This window comes from Oryctolagus cuniculus, chromosome 7 (genome assembly GCF_964237555.1).
Source record: "Oryctolagus cuniculus chromosome 7, mOryCun1.1, whole genome shotgun sequence".
Taxonomy (NCBI): domain Eukaryota; kingdom Metazoa; phylum Chordata; class Mammalia; order Lagomorpha; family Leporidae; genus Oryctolagus; species Oryctolagus cuniculus.
Window position 1 is genome coordinate 89,248,868 of NC_091438.1, and position 26,262 is coordinate 89,275,129.

The following is a 26,262-nucleotide window of genomic DNA, read 5'->3' on the forward strand; positions in this document are numbered from 1 at the left end:
TCTACTGTACCACAATTTTACACAACCCCAAAACAAAAAAGCCCTAGTTCTTCCATTACTAACCATTGCTACCATTATAGTAGTACCTTTACTTACCCAGTCATCCAGACTGGAAACTCAGGGTTGGCTTAATTCACTGAAGCTGCCTTCTGATACCAGCTCAGTAAAATGATAACAGAGCACTAACATTATTCTCAGCACTATTTTCTGTCATTTAAAATCTGGAGAAGCCTAGAGTGGATTTGTCAAAAGAACAAGAGGAGAGAAATGAAGATTCAGCTAATGAAGGCTTTGTGTGATATAGCATGAATCCTCAGGCAGAGATAAGGATGGACTTGGAGGGGGAAATAGATGGTGCCAAGAATTGGATACATTCATCAAATGGAAGAGTAATATTTAGTGGGATTAAGGGTGTATAGGAACTGGGAAGCTAAAAGTGGTTGTCAGTTAGTGGCATAATGAAGCAGAGGTATTTTGTGTGCTGACAAAGGCCAATTGTGGCCACTAGGAGTTTGTTGTTAGGAGGGAAAGAGCTTAATATTCATGTGTGTGTGTGTGTGTGAGTGTACGTGTGTGTGTGTGTGTGTGTGTGTAAAGTTTGGTTGTCAGGTGCATTATCCACATGGAGCTCCAACATACCGACAAGAGAAGTGGTGGCAAGGACTGCGACATGATGTCAGCCTCCTTGGTAAGAAGATGCAGAGACTGTTAGCAGCAGATGACAATTGCAGGGCTCATCCAGACTTCACAGTCCTCGGGGTAATTTGTGTAAAGGGAGCCCTGGAGTAAAGAGGGAAGGAAGGGGAGCTCCAGGAGAACCCCCTGAGGGAGAATTCCTGAGCTCCACTTTCGTGTAGGAGCTGCTGCTTTGGAACTTTGCCATCCACTGCACTCCCGTGGCCTAGACTGTAAAATAGGGTGTGTACTTTCAAGCCAGTTAGTGACAAAACTAACAAGTGCCTCATTTTAAGGTTTATCATATGGGAAGAGGATTTCAAGCACAGGTTTCAAAAATGCGTAACAGAGAGTTCCAGTAAATTTGTAAGCTGCTATAATTATTTATCTTAAATCTCTACATCTTCTTCATTGCTTCTAACTTACACAGGTCGCTAACCAAGACTAACAGAGACCACCCACAAAGAAAGCTCAACATTTTATTGAATCTAACTTAGTCATGCGGACAACATCCAAAGATTTCCAGCCCCTAGATTTCATAGGATTGTGAATTTATGTAAACCACCAACATTCTGAGGTTAGTGGTGCAAGGAATAAACAGAAAGCTGAACAGATAATTCAAGCTGTGTAGCAATTTGGAAAAAGTAGTTCTACTCAGATTAATAAAATGAAAATTGTGCTTCTAGAACTGTTACTTCCTGTTACTGCCAAATCTCTTTTGCATTTGTATGATCAAAAACTCATAATCCTATTGAATGCACACAAAATTGGATAATAAACTTCTCCAAGTGTTATTGTTAGTATCTGCTCACCAACACCAACACAGAGGGAAAGCTGCATACATATTAGACATCACAACATTATAAACTTCTGGATCATTTTAATATTTTTATGCTCAAAATATATAACCAAATTTAGAATTGAAAAGTCATTTGCATCAGATAAAATAGGTAAATCTGGCACCTGAAATAAGACCGTGATTAGCTATTCAATGTATGGAAATCGAATTATTGCAGTTTATATCTTCTGCAACAAAAACTTCAGATGGGGCAGGTGTTGCAGTGCAGCAAGTCAAGCTGCAGCTGGGATGCTGGCTTCCTACACCAGAGTGCTGGTTCAAGTTCTAGCTCCTCTGCTTCCCGATACAACTTCCTGCTAATGCATCCTGTGAGGCAGCAGACGCCGGCTCAGTGCTCGGGACAGTGTCACCCACATAGGAGACCCAGGCGGATTTCCAGGTTCCTGTTTTGATCTGGCTCAGCCCTAGCTATTGCAGGCTTTTGAGGGAGTGAACCAACAAATGAAAGATAGCGTGTGTGTTCTCTCTCCCTTTCCTTCTGTCTCTCTCTCCCCCTCTCTTCCCGTGTGTGTGTGTGTGTGTGTGTGTGTGTGTGTTTGACTCCGCCTTTGAAGTAGATGAAAATAATTAAACTAAAAAAAACCTGAAAACTAGTTTGGTTATAAAACCATTAGCTGTTCTGACATGGCATTTCTGTCTTTTCCTCTGTGATATTATGTTTGGGTTATGAAGCGAAGTGGTATCATATATTAGTTCCATAAAAGGAGATTATGTGGATAAGAATGTGTTGAAGGAGGCACAGAGTTGGTGATGATTAACAGAAATTGATAATGCAATATTGATTCTTATTTCCTTTCTTATCCCCAAATTGCCATAAAATAGACCACAAAGAAGATCCCACACGATAGCAAATATTATAAACATAAACTATTTCATTGAAAATAAATGCAACATATTAGAAAATTCTCAAGGGCAAATAGCACCCTTAGAACATTAAATTGGAAAAATAACATGTGTGTTTTTGTGAAATCTTAACACCATATAAGTCATGGACATTCCATGAAGTAAGATGTAAGCAGGTAGAGAGAAATATTCTTCAAATTTACTTTTATCTGAATTCCAAACTGGTTGACTAGTTAAGGGGGTAAACTTGCCTCTTAAAAAGGAAAAATAGTACTTTAAAAATGAAATAACAAGTTTTGTTTCATTCTACAGTTGTAAGAGGAATTGAGAAGCTACCTGATTAAAAACTGAACATGTGTGTCAGATGCAGATGGGAAGAGGGAAGGATAAGGTGGGACATGAGGGTAGTATTCTGTAATGTATCCCCTGCTCAACATTCCTGAATTATTTATGTGCCAGTTGCTTGCCACATGTTTATCATATAGATTATGCTTATACCTTTTAGACAATGAAGAAAAACAGATATAATTTCTTTTTCATCTGACTCCAGAGATGAAAGAAGATGTGTAATCATTAAAGACAGGTAGATGTGTCCTGAAATAGCTTAGTTAATGTTAAATCAAGCAAGCCGGCATGTCTGGGATTTACATTATTCTACACCACCATTATTCAAATGTTTTAACTGTTCATTTAATTCTGCACAAAAGCATTACTATTTCGCTCTTTGGGAGACACTACATTCCGTACCCAGGTTAATTTTTTACCTCTAACTTCAGCACACCAGAAGGAAAGTTTCAGATTTAAGAAATTTAGTCTGTACGGATAATCAACTCACAAAAGGAGATGGTCAAAGAGTCCTTTAAAATTAAAACCAAAAATGCACAAGATTTTTACCAGTGATAGAGCAGAAAGGAGAAAACAATGGGGTGATGGGGGAGAGAGAGTGCAAAGGAATAGAGAAAGACCAGGACTGATATAATATCCTACAGTATTAAATTTTTAATCTCTTACCAGGGCAGGCAATTCCTCTCTGTCGGACAGTGTCATCTTAATGCAACCTCCCAATATACAGATGACTTAGTGTGACCTACCGAGCTGTGCTGGGTTACATACAGTTTTCTAGAAATCTGGGTCCATGGTGAGGAATTGCTACACTGCTTTTTTTATGTCAAACAAAAGCTAGATAATTAATTTGGGGGAATTTTTTCCTTCCACTCAGGTATGTGATCTGTGCTTTTTCCCTTCCTTAAAAATTATGGCTTCTAACATTCATGCTGGGAAAATTCATCAATAAAAGGTGCCTTATGAGGAGAGAGAATAATCTCTCTCAGTTTTAAAGTAAACAGAAAGCCTCCAATAGGAAATTACTTTGATGTTTATTCTAAAAGTTTCAGAAATTTTCCATGTTTTTCATGTAGAAAATTTGGAGGGGAGGGGAAAAAGATATCAAGAGTCACAGGAGACTGACACGAACAACGTGTAAAAAACTGTGGTGATGAAAATTCTCCACTAGTAGCTGGAAAGCCCAGTGGTTATAAAGGAGGTTCCTTGTGCAGTTGGGACAGCGGTTCTAATACAGAGGGGCCCAGGAGAAAGTGACTGAATACTATTGCATAGGTTCTAACGCACATGCAAACATTTGGCTAAGGACATGTATGTTTTTCTGACATCAGAGTGTGATATTCCATAGACCTTCCATACGGCTCCATTTTGTAGAAAGATCCACTGGAGAACTCCTGTTATGTAGCAGAGCTGAAATATCTGCCTGTTTTATGCAGGCAATATTCCATTTTCAAATGTTTTCCAATCTGGCTCAGAATAACCCCCTCTGTGAACCAAATGTGTTCGTTACCAAATATTCTCCACGGTTTTTCTCCAAGGACCGAGACAGCCTCCAGGTGTTAGTAATGACCTAATCACACAAAAGCCAGCTAATTTAGCTACTCCTACCCCCAAGAAAATGTAGATATGCTTTCTTCTTAGTCTACTTTGCCTCCACAGCCTTCATACATCTGCTGATTATATATTTGTAAATTTCTCTTTTTATCTCCCCAACAGATGCATGCTGTGATGAGAAACACCGAAGCACACATTAGAAGCAATGATGGTTATCAGCCTAGCAGAGGCTGATGGGCTTCCTCGGATCCCGCCATGGAACCAATGGAATGCCAGAGAATGATTGGCTGGGGAGCTCTTCCACGTTGTCAAGAGCACTGGGAAAGGGCTGTGAAAGAATGATGAGGGAAAAAACGGAGAATGGCAAATGCTTCACTGGAGCAATCTGTTACGTTCCTCCTTGCAGAGTGCGATGCCTGGCCTGAGGTGAGCAGGGAAGTGATGGGCCTGAGAGGAAGTGAAGGAAATAGAAGGCAAGGAGAAAAAAGGAAAGATTTATAGCATGTGCATCCCCACCGTAATATTTGGGGCTTCTCCTGAGCGTAATCCAACTTCCATTGTAACTGAAAACGTATTATTTCCCTTATGGATTTGTAGAAAACAGACAGCAAATGAATAAGAAAAATGGAAAGACACAGAAAAAAAGAAAAAAGCTGCAGGGACTGGGATTCCAATTCCTGTGTCCGCTGCCTTTGTCAGATCGAATAAAACATTTAAAGTCAGCAGCAGATACAGGCTGATCTGCGCCATTTTGAAAGTGGCTATTCAGACCTTTTAGGGACAGACGGGGCCTTGCTCTAGTTATTGGCCAAGGTATGACATGGACTAATAGCACTTCAGGGACAATGGCCTCTCAATGACCATCAGGTGCCAGTGCTTCTAAATTGGCCAATTCCATGTGTCAGGAGGCCAGAAGACATACACTCACATGAGAAAAACACTTTAATCCAGTCATTAGAAGGTAGGAGCTGAACACAGTGGCGTGGTGTTTATGGGTACAGCCGTAATTTCAGCCTGGGTTCATTCAGTCAAGAAGATTGTTTCCAGTCTACTAGAAAACACTTCCAATGAGCTTGAATTACAACCCCAGTATCTGTCTTGTCATTTTTTCAGGTTAACAAGTGAAATAGGCAGTTTTTTCCTCATTCACAGATACTTTTACTGTCTAAAAACCAGTGAATAGCTTCCCCCTCTAGATTCAAACACATTATTTAATTTTAATCTCTTGGCAGAGGGGCATAATAACAAAATTGATTTTGCATTTTCCCTTTGCATTTACTTTTCTGCAATGGATCACTGGCCTCAAAAAGATGAGAAGATAGATTTCAGCTGCCATCTTCTCTTGTTGTTTTCATTCATTAGTTTCCTTCCTCTTCTTTCTCTCACCTTCAAATCTCTTCCTCCCCTATGACATTAGCTACATCTCTTGCCACACGCTCTCATTCCTGTCGTGTGCCTTTGCAACATCTAATTTGTTATGATGTATTATGCATGCAAATGTAATTGTAAAGGAGGAGTTAAGCAGAATGACAGCTTAAAGAGACTTTTTTTTTTGACTGTCACTCCCAGAATAAAGCATAAAGAGATCTGGGACAACTAAATGTTGTGATGAAAACATTACAATGTCAGTCTATAAAATTAAACCATGCCACTGTCCTACCCAACCTGCATCATCGATCAAATGCAATGAGTGCCTAGACCAGAGAAGGAAGCTACATGAACTTGAGAGAATTTCTTTTCCTAAAACCTGCTTTTAATGTTTACAGTATGAAAATGAGAGGAAAGTTATGCTTTCAGGAAAGCATTTTGGGGTGAAAAATATACAAACCTTCTTTGTCACACTGTTTACTTAATTATGCTCAGATCACATTGTGAAAATTCATATTAACAAAAAGTATAACCTGGAAGTTTTCTGAATAAATCTTAATGGCACTAATCACAATCTTAAAAATGAAGAGATATTTGCTTTGATTCCAGGTCTCCATGAGAAATCTGCAGTGTTATGGGAAATAATTTACTCCTTCCAAATCAAACATTGTAGAACACAGCATATCAATTAATGGATAACTAAGAAGATTGTATCTTAAACTGTGGTGCCGGAAAAATTATCTGTTCAAATTGTTAAAAGGAGCTCTAAGATAAGGTCTCAAATTGAACTTTTTTAAAAGAATTATTTTATGTATTTGAAAGACAAAGTTACAGAGAGAGGTAGAGCCAGAGAGAGAGAGAGGTCTTCCATTCTGCTGGTTCACTCCTCAAATGACCACAACGGCCAGAGCTGAGCTGATCCGAAGCCAGGAGCCAGGAGCTTCTTCCAGGTCTCCCATGTGGATGCAGGGGACAAGGACTTAGTCCATCTTTTACTGCTTTTCCCAGGCCATAGCAGAGAGCTGGATCGGAAGAGGAGCAGCCAGGACTCAAACTGGCACCCATATGGGATGCTGGCACTGCAGGTGGCGGCTTTACCTACTATGCCACAGTGCTGGCCCTGAATCTTTGTTATTTCTGAGGACTCAGAGATACAGAAAGGGTTTATATAAGTGGAGGAAGTACTTAAAGCTCTCTACCCAAGGGAGTTTGAAAACAGGGGATAGACCTGATTTACTACCTTTGTTTAGCTATACAGGTCAGAGTCATGTCCACAGGTTCATTCTCACAAGAGTCATAATTTAGACACTTATGGACAACTTGGAGCAGAAGATGACAATGAACACAGCAAATCAGGATAGGTGGGAAAACAAAAAACCAAGCCTGGAAATGGATCTCAGAATTCTGAGAAGCTGGCCTTCCAGATGGACACTTTGTTCCTGTCTCTGTTTCTGTACTTCTATTTCTTTGTTCACTTGTTTATATTTTCAGATAAGGAAAAGTCTTATTTTCATTATTAGCTTTGAAGCAAGGCTGGCACAACATCTTTAAATTAGGAAAATGCAAATGGCTGTAGGACTGACAAACTCTGACATTGTGCTGTTCCTTACCACTATCTATGTCTCTGCTCAGCCTTGGAAGAGCTTCCTTCTGCTCTCCTGGGACAATGAACACAGGACAAGATACAGAAACTAACTGATGTACTGACCTGCAGAAAATTCAACAATATTTTTGCTGTTGTGATAGCCATGAGCATCCACCTGGGCTTCCCTTCTTGGTCACTGTGCCCTAAAAAAACCCATAATCAAGTTTTCATTCTCATTCTCATTTGTGGGATAAAATTTGTCCTAATACAACAACATTAAGGGAGAGTGACTTTACAGCTCAAGGTAAGTTCCATTAATGTTGGAACTCTCTTTGTAACCCAAGTGAGCTTTGAAGAAAGGGAATTTCAGACAATATGTTAGTGCTGTGTGACCCCTGTGAGCCTATTAAGAAAGTGATAAAACACTAAATTTCACTGGATTGGGATGGGATAGAAGAAGAGACAATCTTTTGAGTGATTTGAGATGTAAAGCATTGGCCATTACCTTGTGTGACAATAGAATGAAATCTGCCAGCCAGTCTTCTGGTTTTATGAACAATCTTGCCTCCTAGTCATAACTCAGGCTGATTATTGACCTGAACTAAAGTGATTCTTGCCAACAGAATCTACACAACTCAGTTATTTTGATGTTAGAGATGATGACTGTGCTGGGCAGAAGGATGACTCATCAGAACTCATCACTGAGAAGAAATACAGCTAGGCAGAGTGCTCTATTTTTTTTTCTTTTTTAAAGTTTTATTTATTTATTTTATATAATTTATATATAGAGAGAAGGGGCTGGTAGAGAGATCTTCCATCCACTGGTTCACTTACCAAATGGCCACAAAGGCTGGGGCTGGGCCAGGGCAAAACCAGGAGCCGGGAGCTTCTCCTGGGTCTCCCACATTGGGGTAGGGGTACAAGTACCGGGACCATCTTCCAATGCTTTTTCCAGGCCATTAGCAGGAAGCTGGATGGGAAGCTTAAGCAGCCAGGACTTGAACCAGTGCCCATAAGGGATGCCAGCACTGCAGGCAGAGGCTTAACCTTCCACTCCACAGCATCAGCCAAACAGTGTTCTTTTCTTCACTCTTGGGTTCCCTTGCCAGTAATTCTACCACTCTAACTACCCATAGCTGGCACTCTAGCCTTTGTGGGCCTCTGCTAGCTAGTTCTTGGATTGCTCACATGGAAAGAAAGAACCTCCAGAAAGATTAAGACATACATACATCTCTTCACCTCCTGGCCTATGTACCTCCAGAATTATCTTCCAGTTCTTTTCCCTACCTACTCTCAACCTCACTAATGACTACACACTGAATTGCCTATGCTAACTTTTTAAAAAATGCTTCTAAACTTTGCCTGTGCTTTTTCCTATGCCTAGAACACACCACTCTTTTACCCACACTTCCTCTCCTTTCACTTGGCCAAAATGATTCTGAGATTCTTTCTCCAACCTGCTAGTAATGGTTAAGTGGCCCATCAATGATTTGCTACACACTCGTCTGTCAAAGCCTTGAAATTGTGCATCTGATTCTCCTCCAGACAGCCAACTTTCAGGAACACAAACTGGTCCTAATCATTTCACCACCCCAGCAACTAACTGCATGTCTGGCACAAAGATGGCACAAAGGGATGTTTGCATACTCAGCAACGCTTCTCACTCATGGCACTATTGACATTTTAGATCAGACAATTCTTTATTGTGGGGGCTGTTTTGTGTGTTGCAAGATGTTTAACAGTATTATTGGCTTCTATCAAATAAATGTTGATAGAACACCCACTCCACAGATGTGACAAACATTACCAAATCTCTCAGCAGTTGTGGCAGAGTGTAAAATTGCCCCCACTTGAGAACCTCTGACATAAGCCATTGTTCAGTGCTAACAATAACAGCAGATCAGATTACTATTGTATGTTTGCTAAAACTAAGACTGCCAAAGCATCCAACTTTCAGCATAATAAATCTGGAAAGCAATTAACACTTTTCTAGGTTCCCCTTTGCACCATTGACAATAGGTCAGTATTGATCACTAATAGACAATGTTTACAAAATCACAGAAATCTGGTTCTCAGTAGAACACAGTATTTGAAGACTTAGAATGGGGAAAGAAATAATTACTTTGTTTATTATGGTTTGATACAGAGGAGAATAATACTGGTCATAGACAAACATTTTTGTTTATCAAATGCTCCAAACATAGCTCTTTCCATTACCAGATAAACAACAGAATTGGGAGGTGTCCTGAGAAGTGAAGGAAGCATTTGAATCCCACACTGCCACTTCCCCAGCTAGAGACATTGCACATGTAACTGACCTAATATCTCACAGGGTTGTTGTGGGATTAAATGATGGCATGCTTGTAAAGTGGCACCTAACAGGTCCTCATCAGCTAGTCTTTGAACTCATTAAACTGACTTCTGAGACCATTACAGTCCTCCTAAGAATCACCCATGGCCTCAAAATAAATCATGAAACTAACACTAAAATATGAGTTCCTTGACTCTTGTCCAGGAGAAATTCTTCCCATCGAGCTAGATCTTTCTAATTCCAAATCAAGACCATAAGCGTTAGGCAGAAGCAGAAGAAAAAGAACTAAGGAAAAAAATTTAAAGCTGAACTACAGCCACTTGTGGACATGAAGAAAAGTAAAGACATAAAGGTGTATTTTTTTAAAACGAAAATGTCACACCTGTCCATGGGTAAGTGATTTAAGTCTCAATTCTGAATCACACTATGCGGTGTTAGTGAAAAGCTCAAGAAATACAAACTTCTATGAGTGTTGGTGGCTTCTGATATTTAACACATTTAAGTTAGAAAGGTTCTGCCACTGGCATCAATGGGAGGGAAAAACTCCTTCTTTTAATAAACAGTTGTTGGACATCCATTTGAACAGTGTGGCTCCCCAGGCTGCTTTAAGAATTCAATACCTGCCTTCTTAGATGCCAGCCTACGCTGGGAGGCAGACTGGTGAACTCCATGACTTCCCTAAGTCCTTCTTAGCCCTCTGATTTTGACTCTTTGATTTTCTCTTTATGATCTTCTAGGGAAGCAGAATGGAGCTGATTTATTCACATTAAATCTGTGGATACATTTTGAATAAGGTATAGAAGAGGGTTTTGAATGACTCTTCACTTATCTGAAGGCCTGCGACCTGTGAACTGCCCCAAGGCTTTCTCTGGGGTATTCCTCTGGCATATTCTCAACAAATTTAAACTCTTGAGCTCTCCACCCTTTGGATGAAGATTTCAGTCTTAGTAATTTACAGAACGAGTCTATCAGTTACCTACCAGGTGTGTACTTCTCTGGTGAAAAGGTGGAGCCAAAACATAAACAAAGAAAATAGTAAGGACAGGGCTTCATCAGGAATATCTCAATGTGCGTTGATCATCTGTGATCACCATGTGCTAAGCCCATAGCTCCACCACTAACCTCTGAACCGAGTTAGCTCACATTTTTTTAGCTGTCCTCTGTGCTTGTCAGGTAAGGGCTCTATTCAACACTGTGCTGCAAAAGAAGAGCTTGTCTGCGTCGTGGAGTGGCCATTTCACGTGTCCCACTCTAAACGCCATAAGCTCCAAACCATCCACATACATTCCTTTTTTATTCCTTAAAGAAATAGTAATTCTGCTATGATTGCAGTAATTTCTCTAGAAAGGCTATTTCTTGCAATTTGAGGAGAGACTCCTTTTTTTTTTCTCCTCTAGGGTACGTGTTGAATTTAGAGATTGTGGTTATGCCACAAGTAAGGTGGTGTGAATGCCTTGTGGAGATGGAATTGCCGTTCCAGAAAAGACACACGGTGGGGTTGTCTTTTTAACAATTACCAGTAAGTTGGTTTAGACCCAAATAGCTAAATTCCTCTTGCATTCATGTAGCCAAGCTTGTTTTAGTAAATCCCGTAGAGAAATAGCACCACTTAATAGTTTCTTTAGAAATAACACCCACAAATTGAAATGAAATATCGCTATTCATGAAAATAATCTTTTTGAAAGATGATTTTGCACTAAAGAAGAATACTTTGTTTTGTAATTTGTTTTTGAAAACATAATTTGGAATTTTATAATGGAATTTTGATCAAAAGTGCGAATAAGTTTTCTGCAAGTAAATACAAATCCTTATATGCACTCTATTTCAATAGTAATTATTTCCCTCAATCACAATGTTATGTGATTCTTGTTCTTGTAGATAATAGAGAAAGCTACTGTGAGACAACTACATCGACAAAACTTTCAAAACTTACTTTTTAATTTTATCAACAAATGCTAATTGAAACAAAATAAAAGTATATTCCCTTTTTTGTTGCCGTACTCCAAAAAGAAAAGGAAAAAAAATAAGTCGAGAATGTTCAAAATGCACTCATTAAAATATCTATTGTGTGTCTCACTCACAGTGTTACCAGAATAACATGTACAAAGACAGTTCAAGAAAAGAATTATCCAGCAGAAGACACTGCCCTCTTAAGGGTCACCTTTATTACACCCATTAATATTGTAACAATTAACGATGTTATTAGTTATGATAATAAGAATGCTATAGCAAGCCAACCACCAAGTTTCACGACTTAGCCCAATAAAATTTAATTCATGAGCACATAACAGTCTAATTCCACCCCCCGCCCCGGGAAACTTTCGACATTGTAATTTACAGACAAAAGCATATTTAAAGGCTCACCCTGCCCTTCCACAGGGTCTTGAAGGAGTCCTCTTCAGCCAGGCAATGCCCAACGACAAGGAGGTTCATGTGCTAAGACACGTTTAAGGGCAGGTCTAAAAGTCGTACCTACGGCCTCTATTTATCCACCATTGACTAGAGCTTGTTCACACGGCCACGGATAACTGCAAAAGAGAATAGGAAATGTAGTAAGGCCGTGTGTCCAGGAGAAAGGGTAAAATATTTGGTTAGCAAGAAGCTGTAAAATGAGTTAGTGGTAAGACCACTAGAAGGAAAATTAAAAGCCAGAATTTTGAAATTTGTAATGCTATTAACTAGTATATTATGTGACACAAATCTTATTTGGGGGCTACAATTTTTGTAGAAGAGAAGGTAAGCATGACATTCTGATCCTGTGTCAGGAAGGCAGGAGTACAAATTTACAGTTTAATTGCAGTAACGTTCTAAGGTTATGAAAAATATGGTTGTTTTCAAACTAGAACGTGCTATAATAAGAATCAGCTTTAAACATATTTCCTCGACAGCTTTATTGAGGTTTAATTGACATACAACAAACTGCATATATTTAATGGTACAGTTTGACAAGTTTTGACATATACATGCATTCATGAAGCCTTCACTTCAAGATAAACATATCCAGCACCCCCATGGATTCCCCCTGCCACACTGGAAACTTTATGAAAAATCTTCAAAAATTTCATAGAAAAGGCATTTTATGAAAAGTACTAAGAATAAACTTCAAAATTTTTTGCACCAAAAATCTTTGAATTCCATTTCCCATAAATTTTTTGAAGTACTCTGCTATGTTTACATTTTGCTTATATAAATATGTGAGAGTGGAATGACTGTATTATACCATGTTTAAGTGCATATTTAAATCCACACATACAAAGGTTCTTCAAAAAGTTCATGGAAAACATATATTATGAAGACATTGGATATGCATTTTAATTCCATTTGTCTATGAATTTTTTTTTTTTTTTTTGACAGGCAGAGTGGACAGTGAGAGAGAGAGAGTCAGAGAGAAAGATCTTCCTTTTGCTGTTGGTTCACCCTCCAATGGCTGCCGCGGCCTGCACACTGCGGCCAACGCACCGTGCTGATCTGAAGGCAGGAGCCAGGTGCTTATCCTGGTCTCCCATGTAGGTGTAGGGCCCAAGCACTTGGGCCATCCTCCACTGCACTCCCGGGCCACAGCAGAGAGCTGGCCTGGAAGAGGGGCAACCGGGACAGAATCCGGCGCCCCGACTGGGACTAGAACCCGGTGTGCCGGTGCCGCTAGGTGGAGGATTAGCCTATTGAGCCGCGGCGCTGGCCTGTCTGTGAATTTTTTAAAGTACCCTGATTCACTTTTGTTCCTTTCTTCTACCTTTTCTCATTTCCTTTAGGTTAATTGATCAATTTTATTGTTGCTTTTTATCTATTCTATATTATTATTATTATTTATAACATTAAGTTTTCAGCAGTTGCTATAGAATTTTTTAATGCACATTTTTAATCCAACCGAGCCTACTTTCAGCTGTAGTATCAGAATTTTACGAATTTTATGAATATGTTCCCAATTTCTTTCTCACATAATATTATTACCATTTTTTATTTAAGAATATCTTTCAGGGGAGTGTTTGGTGAAGCCATTAGGATCCTGCTTGGGTGGCTTGAGTGTCAACTCCACTTCCAATTCCAGCTTCCTGATTAATATCATAATTGTTCTGCCTAGAAAACCTGTCTTAAAATGTTCTACAGGGCAGGTTTATTAGGGATGAATTCCCTTCATTTTGGTTCTAAGAAACGTTTTCCTCAATTTTAAGGGGATGTTTCTCTGGGCATAGAATTCTAGGTTGACAAGTTGTCTTGTTTTTTTGTTTTCTTCCTTCCAACATTCTAAAGCTGTCTCTTACTAATCTTCCTGCTTGGGTGGTTTCTGATGAGAAGCCTCTTCTAATTATTATTCTGGCTTTTTTTTTTTTGTAGGTAATGTACCTTTTTTCTTCAGGCTGTCCTCAAAACTATCTCTTGGTATTTCAGTTTCAGTGATCTCAATATAAAATTTCTAGGTGTGGTTTTGATGGTATTTATCCTACATACTGCTCTCTGATTTTCTTGGATTTGTTGGCTTAGTGTCTATCAATAATTTTGGAAGAATTTTAGCTGTTAGTTCTTCAAATATTTCTGCTGCTCATCCTCCCTCTTACTCTTCCAAAAATACAATGTTGAAGAGATTTCTAAAGATTCATGGAATGGAATTCAAGGGTTCTGTCTGACAGTCTCTGTCTCCCAGCCTTGTAATTTCAAAAACTGAAACCAATAAAGGGCAGTTTTGTGAAACTTTTGATCAGAAATCATCAGGCATCTACCTCATAGTCCTGAACTGGCTCCTTCTCACTTTTGACTTCTTTATGTTTTCTAGTCTTAAAAATATTTAAAGAAGACTTACCTTTCTGTAGTCAATAATATAAAAGGACTACTAGACACAGACTGAAGACAGAACCTTTTTTTTTAAGATTTACTTATTGTATTTGAAAGGCAGAGTTACAGAGAGAGGAGAGACAGACTGAGAGAGTGATCTTCTATCATTTGGTTCACTCTCCATTGGCCTCAGCAGCTGGTGTTGGGCCAGGTCAGAGCCAGGAGCCCAGATCTTTATCTGGGTCCCCAACATGGGTGCAGGAGCCTAAGAACTTGAACTATCCTGCACTGCTTTCCCAGGCCATCAGCAGGAAGATGGATCAGAAATCATCCTGGACTCAAGCCAGTGCCCATATGGGATGTCAGCACTGCAGGCAGCGAGCTCCAACAGATAGAACTTATATAGGCTATTTCTCTCTACAAATGTCTGCCACAGTCAGGACTGGGCTAGCCTGGAATCTGGAGCTTGGAAAATTTGGGTCTTTATGTAAGTGGCAGGAATCCAAGCCCTTTGAGCCATCATCTGCTACATTCCAGGGTGTGCATTAGCAGGAAGCTGGCATCAGGAGCAAAGTCTCTCCTCAAACCCAGACACTCCAATATGACATACAAGCATCCTAACTGGTGTCTTAACCAATAAGCCAAAGACTTGCTCCCAAATCATGCTTGTTTGGTAAGGGGAATCAGCAAGGAGTATCACCATGGTCGAGAAGGACTCTGGTGAAGTTTTCCCAAAAATATTTTTGTGTTACAACTTGCACCTACTTTCTCCAAAACTCTCACAACAACAGCTATTATCACTCTTTGGGCCTCCATATACTCAACAAACAAAATGCCCGGAGCATCAAAACACAGAACAAAAACAAAACTGCTGCTATGGTCTTGGTTTTTGACCAATCTATTTTGCATTCACCAGATCACTTCCACTTCTTTGTAACCATTGCTTTCATTCTATTCTGTCTTCAGAATAACACTGACAAAGCCATGTTTTATCTCCTGCTACAAATCTTTGACAAAATGTTTCAGGATCCTTGTCACACTTGCCAAAAATTTCCACTGAATGTTCTATTCTTGTCTGCAACTGATCTGGGCACAACAGTTTTGGCACCCATTGAGCAGAAAGTTTGCTTAACTGTAATTTTCCAATCAGGATGATGTCAGCTAAAACAATTGAGATGTCTCTGGTGTTGACTATTATTTCTGCTGTCAATTGTGGGTCCTCTTCAATTAGGACATAAACAAGGTTAATTTTTTCCTCACAAGTTGATGTGGATGGCTGCTGCTGTGGGCTTTATTTTCAAAATCATCTCATCACTCCTTAAAACGAGTTACCCAGCTGGCTCACTAGGCTAATCCTCCGCCTTGCGGCACTGGCACACCAGGTTCTAGTCCCGGTTGGGGCGCCAGATTCTGTCCCGGTTGCCCCTCTTCCAGGTCAGCTCTCTGCTGTGGCCCAGGGAGTGCAGTGGAGGATGGCCCAAGTGCTTGGGCCCTGCACCCCATGGGAGACCAGGAGAAGCACCTGGCTCCTGCCATGGGATCAGTGCGGTGCGCCGGCCGCAGCGCGCTGGCCACGGCGGCCATTGGAGGGTGAACCAACGGCAAAGGAAGACCTTTCTCTCTGTCTCTCTTTCTCACTGTCCACTCTGCCTATCAAAAAAAAAAAAAAAAAAAAAAAAAAAAAGAGGTACCTATTTGTAAACTGCTGATCTCTTCGGGGATTTCTCCCCATAAACTTTTCAGAAAGTGTCAACGATTTCACAAGGCTTCCACTCAAGATCCACCACAAATTTTATGTCTTCTCTTGCTTCAATTTTGCCAGAATTTGTGTTGTTCCATTAGAGTCTCTTTTCAAACTAATGTCTTATTCTTCATGGTGCTTTGACAAGTTATAAGAAGTTAGCATATTTTGATGCAAAAATTAATTCATGAATAATTTTTCATAAGATATATTTCCCTTGAATGATTTGATGATCCCTGGTGTGTCTACATTAAATCATTTGGTATTATTGCACCTCTCAATGCTCTTTTATGTTTTTATTTTCCCCCCCTCACTCTTTGTACTTTGTGAGTGAGCTTGTGCTTTGTATTAGCCACTCTTCAGGCTCACTGGTTCTTTCTTTGAGTCAAATACACTGATGTGCCATAAGACATTCTTATTTTTGCTACCATTTTTTCTTACATGTCCATTTAATTATTTCTTGTTTCTATTTCTCTGTTGAAATCACCCATCTGGGGTTGGGATTTGGCACAGAGGTTAGGCTGCTACCTGGGTCACCTGCATCCCACGTCACAGTGTCTGGGTTTAAGTTCCAGCTGCATCCTGGACTCTAGCTTCCTGCCAAAACAGACCCTGGTTCAGACTGTCCCAGTTCTGGCTATGGTAGCTTTGGAGGGTGAACCAGCAGGTGGGAGATGTGTGTGTGTGTATATGTGTGTGTTCTCTCTCTCTTTCTTTGTCTGTGTGTGTGCCTGTTCTTCAAATAACTAAATGAATAATTTTAAAAAAAAAATTACCCATATAATCTTACATGCAATCTAGCTTTTCTATCAGGGCATTTAACATGTTAACCATTGTTATCTTTTCAATTCTGTCAAATAGTTCTAATAATAGTGTCATAAGTGAGTATAATCCTGGTGATGATTTTTCTCCTCAGAATATGTTTTCCCTGCTTTTTGATTTTTTGTGTCCTCATTTTTTTTTTTTTTAACCAATAGCTCATTAGTGAGAAGTTTATGGTCAACCTGGACAGGACTTGGACTGTATTTCCGGTTTGTTCTCACCATGGGCAGCCTCAGTTCACCAAAGGCTTCAAATGCTTCTAGTGATAACTTGGGTTTGGGTGTGGGATCACTGCCTAACATGATTTCTTTAAGTGGTAGACACGGAGAGAGACACCCTGATGGACAGAGCTCCCGTTGTTACTTTGCTCTCCAGATTTTTACAATGGCTGACGGTGGGCTGAAGCCAGAGCCAGAGCAGGATTACTCATGGGTGGCAAAAACCCAGTTATTGAGCCACCGTTTCTGCCTCCCAGACTCTTCATTGGCAGAGAATCCGAACCAGAAGCTGGAGCCAGGGATCAAACTCGGGCCTTTCCATGTGAGACATGGGCATCTGAACTGCTACGCCAAATGCCTACTGAAGGTTTTCTTAGGTTTTTCTTCTCCCTTGGTATTATATTTTTCCACTGCACTGCTCCATAGAGATACTGGCTCATGCAGTTCTCCCAGCTGCACCCACTGTTATTTATACTCAACAGCTGTCAGCCTGGTGGTAGGGGTGGGGGAAGGAGCACTCCCTAATATTTTAATTAAGCCTCCATTTTAGGTTAACAGTGTCTGTGAGCACAGTGGGAGTGTGTCTTCCACACATGCTCTGGCCTGCTTTCCTGCTGTACTGTTGAACCTGGAATATAATCTTGCTCCTCCCTGTTGGTATTTCTTTTACAAAAATGGTCTTCCCCAAATTGTAATAGGTTTCTACCGATGCCCTAAAGCAACAATTTTTGTTGTTGTTACTCTTCACTACCATCACTCATCCTCAAAGATTAAGGCATTTGATGTGAAAGGGAAATAGAAGAAAAAAAATGGTTTGGGTGGAGTTTTAGCTGTGTTTATTCTTTTTTCCACTGAGCACCGTGAGGAAAACTTTTTAAACGTTTTACTCCTCTACTTTATGATTTTTAAGATTTATTTATTTATTTGAAAGGCAGAGTTACAGAGACAGAGAGATGCACAGAGAAAGAGAAAGAGAGAAAGAGATCTTCAGTCTGCTGGTTCATTTCCCAAATGGCTGAACAGCCAGGGCTGGGTCAGGTTGAAGCCAGGAGCTTCATCCAGGTCTCCCACGTGGGTGCAGGGGCATAAGCACTTGGGCCATCCTCCACTGCTTTCCCAGGTATATTAGCAGGAAGCTGGATTGGAAGTTGAACAGCTGGGACACAAACTGTCATCCATATGGGATGTCGGTGTCACATGCAGTGACTTAACCCGCCGCACCACAGTGCTGGCCCTTTCATGAGGACATTTATCTTAGGATATTTTCCCATCATTAGACTCTAGGGGAGTCAAGGTTTTCCTACAAGAATGTGAGAATGTCGTAACACTTGAGGTACCCAGAGGAGTGTGTCTCATTCCAGCCTACATCCACCATTAAGCATTAAAAAAATTCAGCTATGTCTTCTTTCAGACTTTTATAGTAGCTAGTAGCATTGGCTCAGGATAAGCAAATGCCTGGGTTCCTCAGCTGCCTCATTATCCCAAGATATCTAATTGAGCTAATTTGTCCAGTATGTTCCTTGTTGCAAAGTTCTTCCCAGGTCTCTCCACCTCTACGCTGAAATAGAAACCGACCTGTATTTCATTTTCTTCTTTCAGTACTTTACAAAATGAGCCCCCCTGTCTGTTGACTTGCATCATTTCTCACAAGAAATATGCTATCATTCTTATTTTTAGTCCTCTTATAGACAATGTGTCTTTTCATCTGTCCGCCTTTAAGATTTGCATTTTATCACTCATTTCAAGATTATTTTATGTTTTTCTGTAATTTTCTACTTGGGATTTATTGAGGTTCTTGGAGCTGTGATTGAGTAGTTTTCATTAAATTTGGGAAAATTTACCGTTCAAATATTTTCCATCCCTATCCTTTCTCCTTTCCTTTGGGGATTACAATCACACATATATTAGAATGCCTAAGGTTATTTCATAGTACCTTGATAATGTTTTGGTTCTTTGTTGTTATATTCTTTTAAGTCATTTCCTCTGTTTTTCATTTTGGATAGTCACTATTGCTAGATCTTACAGTTCACTAAATCTTTTCTTCTGCAGTGTTTAATCTGTCATTAATCCCAACCACCGTGTTTTCATCTCAGACATTATAGTTTTCACCTTTAGAAGAAACTTGATTTTGATCTTCTATAGCTTCCATGTCTCTATGAAACATTTTCGATCTTTGCTCTCCCTTTTTGAATATATTGTGTACAGTTGTAATAACTGGTTTAATGTCCTTGCCCGGTAATTCCAACAGCTGTTTCAGAGCCGGGTTGCTTTCAATTGATTACTTTTCCCTTCATTATGGATTTCATTTTCAAGTCTGGTAACTCACTGATTACATGCCAGAAATTATGAATCATAATTTGTTGATTGTTGAATATTTTTAGATTCTTCTAAAATTCTTGAGCTTTGTTCAAACACTCTGTTAAATAACTTCAAAACAGTTTGAGCCTTTGGGGTCTTGTTTTTAAGATTTGTTAGGCTGAAGTAAAACAGTAGTCTATGTCTAACTTTTCCTCTCTACTGAGGCAAGAACCTTCTGAGTATTTATATCTAATTCTCTGTAAATCATGTGATTTTCCCAGTCTGGTTGGGGAGTAAGCAATATCCCCAGCCCTGTGTAAGCTCTGATAACTGTGGTTTCTGATTCCACTAGGTGGTTCTTACCCTGGCCTCCAGTAGTTTCTGCAGACTTATCATCAAGAAAGATTTTGCTGATTATTCAAGGATGACCCTCTGAAGATACCTGAAGGTATTTTGTTTTAGCATCTCTTTCCTTTCCAGTGCTTTGCGATGTCAACTCCAGCCACTTTGGTACACCTACGTTCTAAGCTTCTCCCCAGGTCAGCAAGTCCTCCAGGCACTGCCTAGCTCCTCCTTCCAGGTAACTGCAGCCTGCAATTCCTCCTAGGGCAGTCAATTGAAGGCAGTTTTTAGGGTTTATCTCATTTTTTTTTCCTGGTTTAAAGATCACTGTGCTACAGTCCTTACTGTTTAACATTTTTAAAGGGCTGATTTAATAACTTTTTAGTTGATTGAAGTGGTAGAGTAAAATTTCAAATCCTGTTACCCCATTTCAGTTGAAGGCAAAAGTTTTAAAACATATTTAAGTACACAAATTATTTTGAGCCATTTGAAAACATACAAGCTAAAACAAAAAGTTCATGAAATATATATTATAAAAATACTGTGAATGGATTTCATACATTTTTTTTTACAGGCAGAGTGGACAGTGAGAAAGAGAAAGCCAGAGAGAAAGGTCTTCCTTTACCGTTGGTTCACCCACCAAATGGCCGCTATGGCTGGCACACCACGAGGATCCGAAGTGAGGAGCCAGGTTCTTCTCCTGGTCTCCTATGCAGGTGCAGGGCCCAAGCACCTGGGCCATCCTCCACTGCATTCCCTGGCCACAGCAGAGAGCTGGCCTGGAAGAGGGGCAACCGGGACAGAATCTGGCGCCCCATCCGGGACTAGAACCCAGTGTGCTGGCACCGCAGGCGGAGGATTAGCCTAGTGAGCCACAGCACCGCCAGAATTTTTTGCAACAAAATAAACTTGTTTTTAATTTCATTTTTCTATGTTCCTTTTTTGACACTTGTTTAATCTCCTCTTTGAAATATTCAAGTCAAAATGAGATGACAGTAAAGTTTTGGCACTTACACTAGATTTTTTTTTTTCAATTGGTTGCTTTGCAGCATCCCTTCCTCCTTTTTCTGTCACATTACTTCACAATGGCTTTGAGGAATGTGCCTTCTGAACTATTTTATGCAGTTGTATTTTGGGCTCTATCCCTGGCTTATGTAATTTAGAAATGGCATTTCACTGTAGTTTGAATTTGCACTCCTCTTATCGAGAGTCAGATTAAGCAACTCTTCATATGCTTAAGAGTCATTTGAATTTTCTTTTCAGTGAACTCTCAGTTCATATCCTGGAACTCCTTTTTGTTCCTGTCTCAATAATTTTGATGAGCTTTCTATGTACTTAAGATATTGACCCATTTGTCTCCTCTACTAGTTGAACTGATCAATTGTTTGCCCGTTGAGTTTTATCTTTACATAAACCATTTTTAACTCCGAAGATGATTTTTATGTAGTAAAATGTTTATTTTTGGATTTCTAGATTTTTAATATTTAAGTCTTTCTTAACTCAGAGATTTCAAAGAATTTTCACAACGTCTCCTTTTAGTACCTTTACTATTATGTTTGTATAACCTCTTACAAGTTAATTACTGATTTCCACTAACAATCTTCCTCAAATATTACAGCCACAATGACTTATTTATTTATGAATTCTCACAGCACTGATTGAACCACATCATGTATTATAATTATTTGCTTTCTTATTATTTGTATATTGTTTTGTTTCATGTATCCCATAAACCCTTGCTAAACTACGAGTTCACTGAGAACACCGGACATATATTTTCTCCCTTTATTTCCACTTTGTTTTTAGTACAATGCTAAACACTGAATGTAATCTGCTAAGATGTTGATACCAAAATGAAAAGAAAGGTATTGTGTTTTCTGTCTTATTAACTCTTCAGCATGTTTTAAGTGGCATGCAGCTAATGATTGATCAGTTAATAATAAAAAACTTTTGGGTCCAGCGCTGTGGCATAATGAGTTAAGCCTCCACCGGTAGCACTGGCATCCCATATGAGCACCAGTTCAACTCCCAGCTGCTCCATTTCTGATCCAGCTCTCTACTGATGACCTGGGAAAGCAGTGGAAGATGGCCAAAGTCCTTGAGCCCCTGCACCCATGTGGGAGACCTGGAAGAAGCTCCTGGCTCCTGATTTTGAATCAGACCAGCTCTGGCCATTGCAGTCATTTGGGAAGAGAACCAACAGAAGGAAGACCTCTCTCTCTGCCTCTCCCCCTCAGTCTATAACTCTGCCTCTCAAATAAATAATCTTTAATAAAAGTTTAAAATATGCATAATAATTTAACTAAAGGTATGTTTTCTTTATGCTATACTAATAATCTGACAAATCTAACAGCTTTGTACAAATGATAAGAAGATATGTACAAATGATAAATATGAGAAAATTCAAAAATTTAATATAAATTTGAATTAAAATATAAGATTATTTTGGTGCAAAAAATTGAAACCCATTCTTTTTTTATAATACACATTTCCATGAACTTTCTGAAGTACTCTCAAATATGCTTTTTATAATAACAATGTCACTGCCATAGCTTAATAGACATTATATGGTCTAAGTTCAGCTTTCACAATATCTTCACAGTGATTTTTCCTATTTTACAGTTTGGTTTCTTTATGTCATATAATACAATCTCATTTGATGGCAACAGTTTACAAGACATTTTTTTCAAATTTTCTCCACTTCTGATTTACTATATACTGAGCGTCTCAGACAAATAGCACAACTTTCCTAAATCCATTTCCTTACTTGTAAGTGTAAATAATAAAATATTTGTTCAAAATTCAAAATTTATGAAAAAAAAAACTTAAACTTAAATGTCTGGCACTATTCCTGGCATATACACAGTGTTGCTAACATGATGTCATCATCGTAATTTTTATTCGTCTTGTTTGTCCTGTTTTTCTTTAACCTATTTTTTAACCGATTTTATGTGTGTGGTTTCTTTTTTTTCTGCCTACTCTTTCTTCATCCTCATTCTTTTCTTTCCCCATTCCTTCTTTCATTCATTCCTTCATTTCTTCCTTCCTTCTTTGTATTGTTTGTTTTTTCTTGAATATACAGATCCCTCGTCTAGCTGAGTACAGCTTTCATTTCAACAAACATCTAGAAGTATTTGGAAAATAATGTGTCTTAGATAAATTACCAGTAATGCATTCATCTCCCTATTAGGTAGACTTCACCTAAGAGACCAAGAATCTTTGATTCCAAAGTGAGCACCAAGTCATCGATCCCTGTCTGTGAGAAGTATCATCCTCTCCCCCTTGTTCCACCACCCATCTCTTCCCTTCTGCATTTAGATCGATTTCTGCATTTAGATCGATGACTGCTTGAAGCGAAGAACATTTTCCCAATGTGGAAAGGCACCATGAGGTGCTCTCTCTTCCATCAGGTCACAACATTCAAATGGTGCTCCCTGTCATCTTGTCTGCCTCCTCAGAGACCTCTGTCTTCAACAATGAGCATAAAAAAGAGGTGCGGTTGTTCGGGTGTTTCTTATTTACCAAGCAAATATGCTGAGAGTTTTATGAGCATTATCCCACGGAATCTTTGACAACACTTGAGGTAGATATTATGACCTATTTCCAGATGAGCAAACTAAGTCTTGGAGCTATTCAGCAATTTGCTCACAGCCACGCAGGTGGTAGGCGGCAAGCACAGCATCTAAAGTCAGGAGCACATGAATCTAACACGTCTGTATCATGCCTCTAAAACCTGGTCTGCGGTCTAAGAGAAGGAAGTACATTCATCGTATCACTATTACTCAAAACAAAAGCCTAGTGAGAATGCAGGAATACTCAGGCGCTGGCTTTGAACCTGGAAAATGCTTAACAAATAAGCAATCAAGTGACCTCTGAACCACACCAGAGAGCAAGTTAAAACAAAAACAGATACTTCAATGAAACAAAATTTCCAGGGGAAATTGGAAATGCTCTGGGGATTCGCCACAATATTGTACTAAAGCTACCTTCTATTTGCCCTTCAATTTTGAACTGGGGAAAATGTCAGCTTTGCTTTCCTATTTTTTTTTTAAGTTTGGCATGGTCAAATATTGAACCTTACATCCTGTCAATTGATAGGACTTCAATATCCCTTGAACTCCTTTTATAGTAGGAACAAAATGAATTTCTATTGTCTGCTGTTTGTTCTAAACTCCTGCTTTTTTTTTTTAACTCTGTTTTTAAATTAGTAATTTTCACTACCTCATGCAATCTTCTAAATTACTTTTTAGAGTGCTGGCTATTAATATTTTAGGTAGCTTTGATGTTTTACTTTATAGTCTTCAATTTTATTTTACATTTCTCAGGTTCCTAGTTGCAAATAATCCTACAGGCAATTTTCTCACACTGCAACTATTCCTTGAAAGATATGCTAATGCTGCACGACACTTGCAATACTGGGGGTTAAGTTAATCACCCAAAATGAGTTGTATTACTGTCAGCGGTGTATAAAGACATCCCATAGTGAATTACAAGGAAGGCTAGCTTTAAAGCTGCATTTCAAAAAATACCCAAAGTTAGAGATGAACAAAAATAGGCATTTATTTCAAAGTCCATTGAGCTAAAGAATCAAACATTTGTTATTTCTGGTCTCAATGTTACCCAGTATAAATAAAGGGATTCATATACTTTGCGAAATTTAATTACCAGGAAAACCCTTCCAGATCACACACTCCGTCTCTGGGCAAGACAACACTGCATAGCAGTTTCTGTCTTCACATTCATCTGCAGAAAAAGGAAGAAATCCCTCATTGCTCTCTGTGCAGCTAAACCACATGCCAGTTCTAAAAACCTGGGAAGCAAATTGCCAGTCTCTGTGCACTCAATGAAAGAGACACTCATGGTAGTAACACAATCTACATGCGACTGCCAGAAATCAGGAGGCAGTACCTTGACTGTGTGTATAGTCATCTTTCTTTCTCCTGTTCAGCGTCTACTTAGGCTTTCGTGAACTAACTAGGAGACTTAGAGACCTGCCAATTGTATAACCCTTTCCAATCTCTGAAATCCAAGTCCTATTTTATAACATTTTGTTTGTATCCATCTCATGAACAGGGAAGCCACACCCAGCCACCCTAATTTCTGGCATGTAACATTCCTTCCTTTGTTCTTGGAAAAAATTAACAACGCCTTGCTCCTATGCTCGGACCCAGAGCCCTACTGCAGCTCCAGTTCCTATATGCTCTGATACACATAGAGCTAAAAGCAACCATCACCGCCAGCCATGATTCTTATTGGCAGAATCAGACCCATTGCCACAGTGCTCCTCTATATGGGCAGCTGATTAAAGACTTTCAAGAAGGCTTAATCCTTTCTGTCAGAAGGATACTTCTCAATAGACTTGCTGCTCACAGGCAAACTGAGGTGGAGTTCAGAGCTGCATTTTAAAACAGCAGCAAGCCTGCACTTACAACGATCTAGATAGATTTCTCTTTTCTGTCTTGCAAAAATATTGAAATAAGATTTAGTTACAATGTTATGATATGCATTTTTATGAGAGAAGAAATATATTGTGAAAAGTGTATTACTTCACTTGGGAAGATCAAGAGAGCGGGGGAAGGAATAAAGGTTTACCAGGAACATAGTATTTATTTGCCATGCATATTTGATATGAGTTCATTAAATACGCAATAGAAGTGTCAACATAAAGTGTTGTTTAGATCAAGCTATGAAAACAAACTGCCCTGGATTAACATTGGAATATACTAAGCTGTGGTTAAATATAAGCCTTATTTACTATACCGTGAAGAAATATTTTACTGACTATTGTTAAATAACCATCTACTTATCCTAATTGAATTTGCCCTTTATTTATAAAGACTGATGGATTGAACACTACGCCAGTGTGCTTGGCACTTTCATGTGCCATCTATTTGCCATTACACGAATTTTTCCTTTCCTCACCCATTGACATTCAATAATTAGCAATTATCACCAGTCCGTGCCTAATTTGAGAGTATTTTCTCAGTCGCACTGGCCCACTGCCAAAGCTATATCCAGTGAGGAAACAAGTCCAGAAGCATCTCTTTAAGGAACACTTGCAACTCAGCATGAAAATCCACCACTGGAACAGTGGAGTGTTTCTTAAGACAGAGTAGATTCAGTGGGGTCTCATCTGGGAAATGAAATTGAAACACAGGTATTTTGGATTAAAATGCACACACCTCCAGCAGAAGTCAAAGGCTGTGTAGTCTTCCTGGCACATAGCCTTGCTGATGATTACTAACATAATGCAAAAGTATAAAGGTAGGGAACCATTATTATCCTCAAGTCTCATGCAATATGCAGAAAAGCTAAACCTACTGTAATTAATACTGACCCTTTCCTTACCAGTAACTCACCTGGTAATTTTTTAGGGACGAATATGAGGGGAAGAAATGCATAGTTCAAATTTTTAAAATCCACGTTTTTGCCTTATAAATGATTCCTGTAACTTTCCTCACCATAATCCTTCAGGGAGTGGAAGTAAAGCTGTGAATACGTATATTGCCATCAGGATATATGAACCCTTCCCAA

General features: G+C 39.3%; 1 long non-coding RNA gene across 2 annotated transcripts in view; it reads right to left on the reverse strand.

Moving 5' to 3' along the window:
* Nucleotides 1-26,262, reverse strand: part of LOC103350140 (uncharacterized) — a 102,319-nt gene that overhangs the window by 38,238 nt on the left and 37,819 nt on the right. For both annotated transcript variants that reach the window (XR_007923570.2, XR_007923569.2), the window contains exon 2: nt 11,902-12,065. This is a non-coding gene — a long non-coding RNA (uncharacterized lncRNA). The remainder of the gene's footprint in view (nt 1-11,901; nt 12,066-26,262) is intronic.